The sequence below is a fragment of the Sus scrofa genome, chromosome 1, assembly GCF_000003025.6.
Source record: "Sus scrofa isolate TJ Tabasco breed Duroc chromosome 1, Sscrofa11.1, whole genome shotgun sequence".
NCBI classification, from domain to species: Eukaryota; Metazoa; Chordata; class Mammalia; order Artiodactyla; family Suidae; genus Sus; species Sus scrofa.
In genome coordinates, this window is record NC_010443.5 from 168,231,150 (window position 1) to 168,244,278 (window position 13,129).

A 13,129-nucleotide genomic window follows, 5' to 3' on the forward strand; every position below is an offset into this window, starting at 1 on the left:
CTCAAGTTTGTCCCAATCTTCCTCCCAGCACTCGCCTCAGCCCTGCGTGTCTGATCTGGGAAGCGAATGCTGAGCAGAGCCTACTGGGGAGTTTCCACTGTGGCCTAGTCCAGGTTGGGCAATCTTTTCAATGTGGGAAATTTATCTCCCCAGAGAGATTGTAAACTCACGCTAGAAGACAATGTATACATCTTCCCTTTTCTTTTTGTTTTCTTCCCTGTTTTTGCTTCTTATTTATTGAGCGCTTCCATTTCATCCAGCCTGGGCTGGGTCTGAGGGACACCCCCTCCCCATGCAGTATAATCAGGGTGGGCTTTGTGAATAATCCACTGGTTTAAAACACAAATTCCCTGATTCTTCTCACCCTCCAGATTCTGATTCTATAGGACCAGGACGAAGCTCTGCATTGCCCAGCTTTGACAAGACATTTCTAATGCAAAGGCGTCAGCAGCCACTGTGCTGTAGAAATTCCCACATTGCCACTCTAGCCATCAGCAATGCAGACAGCTCAGTGATGAGCTGAAGGTCTGGTTGTGCAGGAAAGGGGGTGCAATGGGAGTTGTGGTCCTACCGCTGCCCACAGAGGCACCGAGGCTCCTAATTCCAGCGATTCCTCTTTCAAACTCAATTTAAACCCCTCTTCCCTGGGGAAAGCTCTCTGGTTCCTCAAGCTGAGTTCAATGCATCCTCACTTCTCCAATCACAGACATGTCCCACTGTGACTGCCTGGTTATTTGTCTCATACCCACCCTAGACTGTGAGGTCCTTGAGGGACAAGATTCTTATTAACTGATATTGTCCCACACATCCCTGGTGTTTCCATGCTTAGGACTGAGAGATGATGCTGACTGGTGGTTTAATTAGCAAGCATGCCCACCACCAACTATGCCCAGAACTCAGAGGAACAGCGACAATGACACAGGCCTTGAAACCAGCTAGATCTGGGTTCCCCTCTAGGGTCTTGCTATTAGCAGAGTGACCTGGGATGTATAACCTGCCTCTCTGAGCCTCACTGCTCACTCCTGCAAGATGGAACTAACTACACTAATGCCTTACAAGGCTGCAGGGAGAAATAAATGTTGAAGCAACGCCAAAGGGCCTGGGACTCCTCCTTCCCTGCCCCACCGAGACCAAGTCCCACCTCTTGTCCCAACTACCTGCCTAAATGTCCTCTTCCGGCACGGTCTTCCTGGATGAGGCCAACCTCCCCCTGCCAGGCCCTGGTTAAGGCAGAGATTTTCCGTCCATGTTCTTACAGAGATGAATCATCCTTTCCTCGAGGGAAGGCTCTTTTCTAAGTTGTGGGCAGCAAAGAATACCATTCCCCAAGAGGCCCCGAGCTGGAAGAGCAGGTCCTTGGCTCAGTGACACCCCTGCAACCTGGTCTCATCCTCTCCTGATGGGCATCGGGAGAAGGGTGTCCTCTTAGTATTTCTAGGGAGCAGCCAGAGCCTTTAAGCTAGGGAGCTCCCAACAGGCACCCTGGGTGTGGAGGTACCTTGTACTCCTGACTCACACATATTTAATGAGTGGCGTGGTCCTCCCAGCCAAAGGGAGGCCGTGTCCTGCACCAGCAAGGACAGATGATCCCCTTCCCTCCACATAGCTGTGGCAGGCATTGAAGATAATTCAGCAAAGTGAGATGCACTGAATGCAGAGGAGGAGCGATCTGGAGAGAATGTGTAGCGAGGAACTAATACGTTCTAAGTCCCTCCCCTGTTCCAGGCATGGGGCTAAGGCTGGTCACAGACACTAGTGTCTTCTTGAGTCTCCTGCTGATCCTCAAGGGCAGACTTGTTTTGCAAATAAAGACACTGAGAGAACATAAGTGGCTTGAACCTGGCACAGAATAAGTTAGCAAACTTCCAAGATCCAAGCCCCATCAACTTTGATTTCAGAGCCTTCTTCCTCATAGTACAAGCGAAGGGTGTCAGCTCTCCTGGGTTGAAATGTAGTCATCCAGCCTCTTCCCAGACAAACTCCATCCCACCCTCCCCTGAGGGGGTCCCACCCAGATCCAAGTGAGGAAAATCCCCAAGCTAGCAGGCCAGGAGACTGCGCTTTCCAAACCTGGCCCTGTCAGCCGAAGCTGTGAGCCATTGCCACTCAGGCTGGAAGCCATGTAACATGGTACTCACAGCCACAGCCTTAGTGGCTTGCGGACTCAGGTTTGAGTCCTACCCCCTTCGGCCTCCAGCTACGTGACTTTAAGCAAGCTACTTTGCCTCTCTGAGCATCAGTTTCTCCACTTGTGAAACTGGGAAAAGAATCTTCCGTTCAGAGGGTTGTTCTACAAATTAAATCAAATAAAGACTCCACAAAGTATCTGGCACACAGGTAGGGCTCAATTAGAGCTGGTTATTCTCATGTGTTCCTCCCAAGCTAACACGTCCTCAACCGAATGAATCAGCTCCCCCGTCAGCTGTTTCTGTTTTCTTCCAGTACCTTATCTCCCACCAGGAAGAGAGATAACTAAATATCTCCAGGCAGGAGAGAGAAAATAACTAGGAAGGACCTGGCTGCCTCTGCACGGTAGTTGAAATTTTTATGAAATGAGGAAATTCTCTCTCCCACTTCCAAGTTCCTGGGCTTAATGAGACCAGTCAGAAGGAAAACGTTGGCTGCTACTCTCAGGTGGGCACGTGGGCAGGAAAGGCAGCTAGTCCCAGGCCTCACAGAGAAGAAAAGCAGCGTCCCCTTTCCTCCATGATGCCAGAGGTCACAGGTGAAAATACTGTGAATTTTCTTATAAAGCGGCTCACATGTTAATGTACTTCTAGGTTCTAGGAACACCCAGGGTTTAAAATGCCAAATATAGAGAGCAATTCTATCAGAAGAGGAGGTATCAACAATTCAAGGCAGAGGCCCTAAGAGCATGTGTATAAATGCTTGGAGATTTCCTGAAAATCAGAAGCACCGGCAGCATGCTTTAAACATCCCTATGACCATTCAGCTGGCCAAATGTCTTGACAACGTGCATCAGAGTCTTGAACCTCACAGGCTCTGCCTCTGTAGACTAGGGGCTTCCAAGAGCAAACAAATTGCCTTTTACAAAACTTGCAAAAAAACAGTTCCATGTCTGGGGGCAGCAGATGAATAGAGGCACTTGATGCCTCCAGCGGAGAGGCTGCCCAGGTCCTGCATTTCAGGCCCTCTTTGCCAAAACCCCAGCCCTCCCCTGGACCAGCCATTAGAGTCATCATGGTGACCAGGTGACTTTAGGGGTGGGGATGTGGGCAAGTGGGCAAGAAGGAGTCCTATCACCTGCTGGTACTTTAAGAGTTCGATGCTTCCCCCCCACAGAAACCCAGAGTCACCCCAACCCCTCCTAATGGAGCCAGACTGGTTTAGATCCCAGCTCTGCCATGGGCTGTGTGACCTCAAGCAAGTCACTTAATCTTTCTAAGCCTCAGTTTCCTTCTACTGAGGACAATAAAACTCCCTTGGGCTGCCCATCCACTTCCTCCCCAAGATCCACAGCTATGGTCAGTGTCCCCTCCAGGGTCTCCTGCCTCATCCCAGGGGTCCCACCCTCAATAATCACTCAGCCTAGATACCACCTGCATTCTCTGTCATCCCTCAGCCTCAGCTCACCTTCGGAGAGCTTGTGAAATGTCCTGGCAATAGCTGGGGGGTGCAGGAGGGGAGCTCAGGTCTCTGTGCAGAGACCATGGGCAGCTTTGGGAGAAACTACAGCTAAACTGGAAGAGGCTCAGGATGTGAGAAGGAGGGACCTTAGAAGTCAGGGATCCAGTCCCAACTCCACCAACAACACACCAATTGTCCCCAAGCAAAACCCTCTCCCCTCTGGGCCTGGTTCTCCCTTCGCATGAAACAAGGGGTTAGACCAGAGCTGTGAACTTCCATCTGCACAGTCTGGGGACACATCCACACCCTTCATGGGCCCAGGAGGGCAAGGGTGAGATGGTGCAGGTTTCTGTGCTCTGTTTTATATATTGGGGGTTTGCAGGCAGTTTCAATTGAGAAAAACCAACTCTTGCAAACCGGTCTTACAAATGAACCATCCTGGGCATCTGCCTAGACCCTGGGTGGAGTAAGGAGGAGGTGGCCAGTTAAGCTGCTGAATGAATGAAGGAACGAGAGGGCCTCAGAGATATGATGGGCAAGCCTGATGGAAGGGCAGGTCAAAGGAGAAAGAACTGGCAAGCAAAAGGGGGTGGGTCTAGAATAGGAAAGAAGACAAAGGAGGGGGTAAACAGGCTTCTAGGGCCCCCCTTTGCTGCCTGCACATCAGCCTCATGAAAGCCTGGCTAACCCAGAGCCCCACAGCTCCACCATCTTTTGCAGCATTTTTTTTTTTTTTTTTTTTTTTTTTTGCCATGCCTGTGGCATGCACAAGTTCCCTGGCCAGGAACTGAAGCAGCACCACAGCAGTGGTAATGCCAGATCCTTAACCACTAGGCCACCAGGGAGCTCCTCTGCTCTGAGTATTTGATGGCTCCACAGGAAGGACAGAGCTTCCTGGTGGAGGCAGAGGCAATAATAAACCCCCTGGGTCCTCTCACGCAGTAGCCATGCCTACATCTGGGAACCAGCTGTGCCTTCCCTCCTCAACACCACCCCTTCCATCCAAGTGCCACTTGTCTATTCCAATCAAAGCCCAGATCATAAGAGCTCCAGGTCTCACATGGCTAACGGCCAGAGCTAGCACCACAGTGGGTTCCTACAGGCACCTGGCCTGGCCTCCATCCTACCTATGCTCCTCCCAGACCCTCAGCCTATTACCAACTTCAACCAGCAGTTTTCTCTCGGCAGAAGAACTTTCTGGAGAGGGTTCAATGCTCAATAGTGCCAGGTGCTGGCATTGGCCACCTCCACCATCTGGGAGACAGGCAGACCCATTTTACAGATGAGGAAATAAGGTTCAGAGAAAGCGGCTTACCCAAGTCCACACAGCCACTTGGGGAAGAAGCAGTCCTTGAGCCCACGATTCCAAAACCAGGGCTCTTTCCAACAATAACAACTGCTTACGTCATATCATTCATGTCCTATCAGTTGTCATTTGCTTGCACCACAAGATGAACCAGGAACAAAAAGTCAGATCAAGGAACAAACTGGAAGGCTTGAGACAGCGATCCTCACAGTGTCAAGTCAAAGGAGAAAAGAGACCACTTTTTGTCCGCACTTTCTGTCCTTCAGGGTGGGGCTACTTCCATCCTCAGTTTACAGGTGAGGAGCATGAGGCTCAAAGAGGCTAAGGAATTTGCCCCAAGTTTCATCACAGCAGCCTTGTCTGCATCCAGAAGACACACTCATTCGCCTCCCTACCCATCTCGCCGGGCTTCACACAGCATGGCCGGGGACCCTGCTGCTGTGCTCTTTGCTGAGAAGACACCAGAGGGACTGACCTTGAGGTTCCTGACCTTGAGGAGCCAGCAGCGTTGAGGAGGGAGGGTAGACCTGAAGTAGGAGGTAGATGGGCCCCTGGGCTGAGAACAGCTGGGACTTGTTAAGCTGAGTAAATTGGGCCTTGTTTCTCTTTGATATGTCAAGGGAAAAGTTAATGGCAGGCGCTGAGCTCTGCGGGAGTAGAAAGATGACCACTTCAATCACGCCTGGGGTCAAGGAGAGCTCCCTAGTTACACATGCGCAGTAAGACTCCTAGGGGTCAGAAAGGGAGGGGGTGCCAGGCCCTAATAAGTCCTGATACCATCCCAGCATCCTTTGCTCTGGAATCCATCTTTGCCAAAAGATGCGCATGCGTATTGGGGAGGGTCCTGTGCCATTCAGGTGTGAGAAATACAACAAGACAATTGGCCAAAGGAAAACAAAGACCAGGAAGAACTGTGCTAAATAAGTGCCGTAAATCACCTCTCTGGTGGCTCCTCACTGAGGAGGATGCCTGCACCCACGCTCCTCTTTAGAGTGTGTATTACTTCTTAGCTTCTGTCTTAGATAGACTGCTTCTCTGTGTGCTCTCCCACATGGTGTACTGTGCTTCCAACAATAAACTTTATACCTGCTTTCACAGTCTTTGCCTCCTTGAAACATTCTTGCTTTCAACAAGGGACAAGAACCAGGGCAATTCTACTCTTAGCCTCTAGTTAGTCTAGTGGCTAGGACTCCTGGTTTTCAACCAGGCTACCCAGGTTCAATTCCTAAGGAGAAAATTTAGCTCTCGCTCCAAGCCATCATTCACTACTGTCTCTCCAAAATCAGAACAATGTCACCTCCAGCAGGAAAGTTCCCGGACTCTCCTAGCCCAGGCTAGGACACAGTTACACACTCTCCTTGTCCCCCACACCTTCCCTTCGTGGCCTGAATCACAGGCCTCGTGAGGTGTCAGTGGGGTTCTCTGTTTGAAGTCTCTGTCCCTTTTCTAGAGTGTGCAGGGCCCAGGGCCTCCTGGACACAGAGATGCCCGTAAACACTTTGCTCAGTGGACAAGTGCACGGATGGATGGACGGGTGGATGATAGATAAGCGGGCAGTGAGGTGGGAGGTCAGAGAACCGAGAGAGGGTAGTGCAAACACAGAAACCGGGGCAAAGGGTAAGAGAGAAAGTCCCCCCACATATGTGGGTGGGGGAAACCAGCCAAGCGGCAGCCCGTATCTCTAGCAGTTTACTGGAAAGAGACAAGCCTGGGGCCATATGGAAAGAACAGTCAGGCGACCAGAGTCAATTTCCACTTGCTGACAACCTTGCTCAGGGTCCTGACCCCCCTGACCTCAGCTGTTTCTACTGTAGCCCAAGAAGGTGGGATTCACCTCACCGAAGTTCAAGGTCACTTCTGTTTCCAAAACCCTATGACTAGGCCCAGCAGCAGCTCTCAGGACTTCCTCCCTCAGACCAAAAGCCCCGGCCCCCAGGAGCCCTGAATCACTGCCGGGGCTGACCCTGAAGTGGCCATGTGGTTACAGAAACCTATGATTTTCCCCTAAATCACCCCAAGCCCACTTGGGGCTGCCAGGCCCAGCTGTGTCTTACAGCCACAAAGCCTGGCTGTGCTGAACCTTGGCTCTGGGACTTTGGGCAAGTCACTGTGAGCCTCAGCGGGAATCGGTGTCAAGGGGGGCGGGGGGTCCCTATCTGTGACTCAGGACAGAAGTTATGCCCCACCTCCCTTCCCCCACCCTCACCCCCAAGAACCTTGAATGCGGTTTACACAAGAACTTAGGCTCAGTGAAGCTCTAGGCCGCAAGGTCAGATGTTAGCCAGGAGAACGCTGTCTTTGAGCTGTCCTCCCCTTCCCTGGCCCCAGCCCCTCTTGCTCCCATAAATGCCCTGTGTCCTGGAAGCCCCATCTTTTTCAACGATCCTGGTGTCAGTGACGGTGGCTCCCATGTTCCTTCTTTCCCTGGCGTGTCAATGGAGAGAAATGCTCTGAAAGCCAAATCCAGGCTCTGTAAGGGGGAGTTTCCTGCAGCAATGAAGGGAGCTGGTAGGACAGGAAGCCATTCATTCAGAAACCTTCATTCAGCTGCCCACTCAGCCTAGTCCTAAGAAAGGTCTGGGCCCAAACAGCACCTGACGCTGGGGAGGCAGCGGCTCCAGCAGACCAGGAAGGGAAGGAGGACTTGGGGAGGGAAGCAGCTCCTCAGATGCCAGCATTTGAAACCCAGGGCGGGGGCTGCCCTGGGTGGTAGAAACAGCAGAGCTAAGATGCCAGAACATTCTCAGGGCTCCTCTCATCTGCCCCTCTCTGCAGACAGCACCTCCTGGTGGAGGGGGTGGATAAGAGTCAGCCCCAGGCGCCCCCACTCTTAACTGCACATAAGGCACTCAGCAGCTGTTCCCCAGGTCACGGTGGTGGGTGATGTGACTGTGGCAGAAGTGGGCTGCCTGACCGGGTTCATCTATGGGGACGTCTGAGGGCTGGGGATGGAGAACTTGACCTGGCAAAGCAGGAGATAGTGGGTCCCAGGCTGAGCAACTGATCTGTTCCCTGTGGATAGATAACTTCAAGGTAAAAGCTTTATCTTGCTTGGATAAAAGATAGCAGCCATCTATTTCTCATTCCTGAGGTCAAGGAGACCTCTGGAACTACCCTGTGCAGAAAGGTTCCTCGGGGTCAGAGAAGGGAGGGGCATCAGACTATAGCATTTCCGGTCAACTTCCCAGAAACTCTTGGGCTAAAACCCATTCTGAGGGCAGCGCCCTGAGTCAGGCCAAAGACAGATGAAGCAAGATGATTGGTCAGAGGATGCCCGGAAGGACTGCCCCATAGAGCGATTTAAAGGACCTCCAAAGGACTTGTTGCTCCTTTCCTCTCTTGCTGTTTCTCTACCCCTCCCTCCCACTGCTGCCGGTGCCTGTGTTTTCTCCACACCTGTCTTCTCTCTCTTCTCTCTTTAAATAAACACTTCATTGCCTCGCGACCCTAGTCTCTTCGCAGAATTCTTTCTCCAAAGGGACAAAGTGCTAGGGACCTACATCAAGTGGTTAGGGTTCAGCGTTCTCACCGGACAGCCACCCGAAAAGACGGGCAACACCACTCTGGGAGTTCCTGGATTAACATGTCTCCATTAGGAAGGCTCAGATTTGGGAACCAAATTCAAGCTCTCTGCTACCTGGCTGCAGAACACTCCCATTCCTAGTAAAATGTCAGCCCCTTCACTTTCCAGCTCCCAGATTCTCCCCCAAAGTCCCCAAACCACCCCCTGGTTTGGCCTTGGATGCCAGAACAGTGACCCCTGCTGGTGGCCACAGGTTTGCATCACTAGGCTCTGACACACAGGCACCTTAGGGCCATCTGGGCAGCAAAACAGGCAGTGGGCACAGACCAGAGGAAGCTGGATGACCAGAGACACCTAAGCCAGGTGGCTAAGTCCCAGAGGACCCCTTGGTTCCCAATATTCCGAGGCCTCCTGGGGTCCCCCAGGCTTGCCCGCCTCAGAGCACTTTCTCCGGCTCAAACAAGGCCTTCCAGTGCCAAGGGCAATTCTCTTCCCATCCTTAGGCTCTGCTGCTGGTCAGACAGACCAAAGCTGAATGACTGAAAGGCAGAGCATGCTCAGGGCTTCCTGAGTAACCCAGACCCTCCTTCTACTTCAACCAAAATCTCCTTGCCTCAGGGATGGTAACAGGAGAGCAATCTGATTAAAACGTTCACACTCAGGTGTGGCTGACTCAGGCTAGTGAGGGGGTGAGGGGAGGAGGTGGGAGAAGTACTGTTTAGGTGTCTTTCGCCCCATGGAGGGAGAAATCTGAGACCAGCCCATGAAACCAGACCTGAAGGCAGTTAAAGGGAAGGGACAAGGGATTTGCAGGAGTCGCTGATACCCCTGCCTGGGCAAGGACCTACACAATCTGTTATGCATATGGGAGGTTAATCCTAGAATTAGAGCCCCTCAGAGTGGGAAGGACTTCACCGGCCAGGGAGACCCTCGGGGTATGTACACACACGTGCACTGACATGCACACACACTGACACGCACGCACCACACAACCTGCCGGGGAAATATGGGGAGCAGAACTGTGCCAATGGAGATCCCTGTATCATCCAACACACGCCTACTGGAAATGCCCAGAGGGGCCTGGGAAAAGAGAGGGCAGAGGGGCTGGCCGGAGCCTTGGTGGGCAAGCTGTTCCATCTCAGTCGACAGAGAAAGGCCGGAAGAAGGAAGTGGCAATGGCCAAAGCCTGGACAGAGGTGTGTGTGTGGTGACCCATAGCGGAGTCCGCACCCGTGGGTTTTAATAAAGGATGAATCACAGAAGACACTATGACACAAATTACAGGGGAAGGGCCACAAAACAAGTCATCCTCTCTGCCCACCCAGTAATGGTCCTACAATCCTGTGGGAGACTGTACAGAGCGGCTAGTTAGGGGGCGAGAGGCCATCATTACCACCATGCCCACACGTCCACTATCGTCATCCCCTCCGTCTACTGATGAGTAGCGCTCTAGGCCAGGCACTTATGCTGGGCATCACAGGGCCCCCAGCTCTGACCCAGGCAGGGTCTCTCCCCAAGAAGGGGCTGTTGGAGCCACATGTACAACCTGAGTCGGTTCAGAACTCTAACTGCCTTGGGATGCCAAGGACAGAGCTCTGGAGGTAGGTTATCCACTGCTATTTGGGCAGACAGAGCAAAGCTGAGTGTCAGGCCTCTAGGCAGGGCCCGCCCATGGCGCAGGCACAGCACACACACGTTGAGAAAACTGCCTCTGCAGGCTCTAGGAGGTGGATGTGAACAGAGGGGCAGGAGGACTGGTATTTACTGAGCATGAGTCAGGCACAGTAAACAGGTATCTCATTTACTCACAATGGCCTGAGGAGGAAGGTATTAGCATCTCCAATTTACTACTGAAGAAGTAAGGTTCAGAAAGGTTAAAGGACGCACCAAAGCCACACAGCTAGAAATTGGTTTGACCTCAGAGCTCTTGGAGAAGGGAGGGAGAGCTGAGGTTAGAGTGGGTGGTGCCTGGTAGAGTGACTTCCAGCTTGCCCCGCCCCCAGCCTTGTGCTGACCCCTCCCACCCAGAGCTCGCACATACTCTCACCCCTCCCACCCCACATGACTTCAGCGTGCAGAACATAGCAAGGCGCTTGGCAGGTTTGAATGCCATCCGCCCCCCACCCCCAGAGGCAAGGGAGGGGGAATCAGGCCCTTCGAGACCCCCTCCCCAACCCCTCCCTCACCTCCCCCGCAATTTGCTGCAGCCTCTGCCTCCCCAGCGTCAGCATCAAAGATTCATCAAAGCTGAGGCCCAGCAAAGTGTGTGCTTCACATCTCTAAATGTGCTTCTTCCCAATGAAATATTCAGTGGAAAATGCAGAGTGTTAACAGGGAAACAGGTTCAGAAAGGGAAGAGGGAGGAAAGGAAAAGAAAAGAGAGCAACCTCTGAGTTGTGGTTCCACTGAGTCCACCCATATTTACTGAGCATCTGCCTCAAGTGGGACCCTGAACCAGGCACAAAGGTGGGGCTGCGGGATACAGTCGCCCAGGCTGTGCACTGCACAGCTCCAGAGACAACAGAAGTGGTTCTGCAGAGGAAGCAGGCTGGCTCCTATCCAGAGTGTGGGAGTCAGGATGCCTGGCTTCTTCTCTGCCACTCATTAGTCATCTAACATTCTCAAGCTTTAGATTTCTCATGTCCAAACAAGCGGTTACAGTACTCACTCCTCTCATCTCCCAGTGTTCAGAGGAAGATGTGCGCTCTGTAAACTGTTGCAGTAAAGAGAGAGAAAGCAGATAGATCACTCATCCTACAGAAAAGCCCAAACAATGGATTCAGGAATAAAGAGGAAGAAGGGACCGCTTCCAGCTGGGGAGACTGGAGGAGGTAACATTTGATTCAGGCTGTAAATGAGGAGTTTTTTAGGCAAGCCAGTGGGATACCCACCACAGGGCCAGGCAAAGGGACAGCGTGGGCAAAGCCCGGAGATAGGAATGAACAGAAGAGGATGTCTGATTTAGCCTAGGAGGAGCTGGTGCCGGGAGTGGGGAGGGGTTGGGCGTGGATTTAGCCTACATTAAGACAGCAAAAGACCCCAGGAGTGGGGGGGAGGGCCGAAGAGGTCCCAAAGTGTGGTGAGGTGTCAGGAGCCTGTTCACCTCTGCCCCACACAGGTTTTGTCACATTAGATGAGTCAGAGCCCCCCTCAAGCCTCAGTTTCCTCATCCGCAAAATGAGGATTTCAGACAAAGTGATCTACGAGTTCCTCTTGTGGCTGATTTGGTCTGTACTTCTTGTTCTGTTGACCATGGGGTGTCACAGGAAGCTTAGATTGACAAGACTTGCCCAGGGCTTCCCCTTTCCCCAGAGGGCGCCCACATCCCTACCCCACACCCTTATTTCAAAACACTCTCATGGGGCCTTCCTAGAGCGATGCTACACCTTCCTCCTCAATGGAGACCAGGCTTAGCACAACTCCCACCTCCACCCTGCAGACAAGCCAGCAGCCCCCATGTCTAGAGTGGCCCCTTCACCATCCTGGTATCACTGGCTCAGACACGGCAACCTCCAGGATGAGCAGCTGTGCCCCACACTCCACCCTACCCCCTGCACACCAGCATCCCCAGTCAGATGGAACCTAAAGATAAGTCTCCATCCCCTAGTCAAGTGTGAGAACCTCTGCAAAAACCAAAGCAAAGCCTATGAAATGGTAAGTCCCCGACAGCTGACACCTGGACAGGGCTAGTGGGCCTCCTACTGCTGGGACAAAGCCCGCCCCTCCCCCATGAGAAGTCTGATGCTTTCTCAGCTCAGCTGGTGGGGCAACATGGAGAAGCAGTGGCTTGTGGCTTGGGCTTTGGGGTCAGTGGTGTGAGTTGAGATTCTCAACTCCATTCCTTGGTAGCCGGATGATCTTGACCTTTAACGACTTCTGTACCCTTTCTAAATCTCCATTTGCTCCCCCCACCCCCGTAAAATGGGAATAATATCTCCCTTCTAGGGTTATTGGGAAGATGAAATATAACTAGGTTTTTAAAGTACCCTACCCAGCTGCCTTAAGGCCCTGAACATAATAAGGGTTCAACAGATGGTATGCTGGTGGGGTGCCCTTGGACCAACTGGAGGGTTTGCAGCAAACCAAGATGAATCCTTTGAGGTGTTACTGGCTGGCTGGGCCCAAAGTTGCATTGCTAAGTGCCTGGCTCCACAGCTCCCTCTTCCTGCCGAGTGAGGTCACTACCGTGGCCGCGCAGCCCAGAGACTTGAGCACCCTCCAGTGGCTGCACCTCTCCTCTCCTGGCACCCCAGCCTAGTACCCACAACTCTCTGAAGACTGCCTGCATAGCAGCAGGTGGCCCTTCGGACACAGAAAGACACAGCAGCCCAACTGCAATATCTCTCAGCTCCTCAAGCCTATAGTCCTGCCCCCCAAATTAAAAGAAATCAAGTTTCTACCATTACCATATGTCAGTTATGTTAGAAACTATTAAGAAACAAAATAAATGATTTTTTTTTTTTTAAGAAAACCATAATAAGGATTGAGGGCGGGGAAAATTAGGGTGGAAAAAGAAGAAAAGGTCTGTTTTCCACAAGCTGCATTGCAGGGATTAAGTGAAGTGAAGACCAGGGAAATTTAGACAAATTTAGGCTATGTCTAAAAACTGGGTTGACAGAAGAAAGTCCAGCTGGGAAGGGGAACTTCAAGCCGTGGAGGGATAGCAGCCTGGCGGGCCTGTGTGTGAGCAGAGAGGATCTCAGGCAAGAACA

General features: G+C 52.2%; 1 long non-coding RNA gene across 3 annotated transcripts in view; it reads right to left on the bottom strand.

Moving 5' to 3' along the window:
* The window catches only part of LOC110262000, a 67,548-nt gene extending 61,511 nt beyond the window's left edge, over positions 1 to 6,037 (bottom strand). The window contains exon 1 of one of the 3 annotated variants that reach the window (XR_002346486.1): positions 4,904 to 6,037. This is a non-coding gene — a long non-coding RNA (uncharacterized LOC110262000). The remainder of the gene's footprint in view (positions 1 to 4,903) is intronic. The other 2 variants (XR_002346485.1, XR_002346490.1) reach the window with 2 other exon arrangements.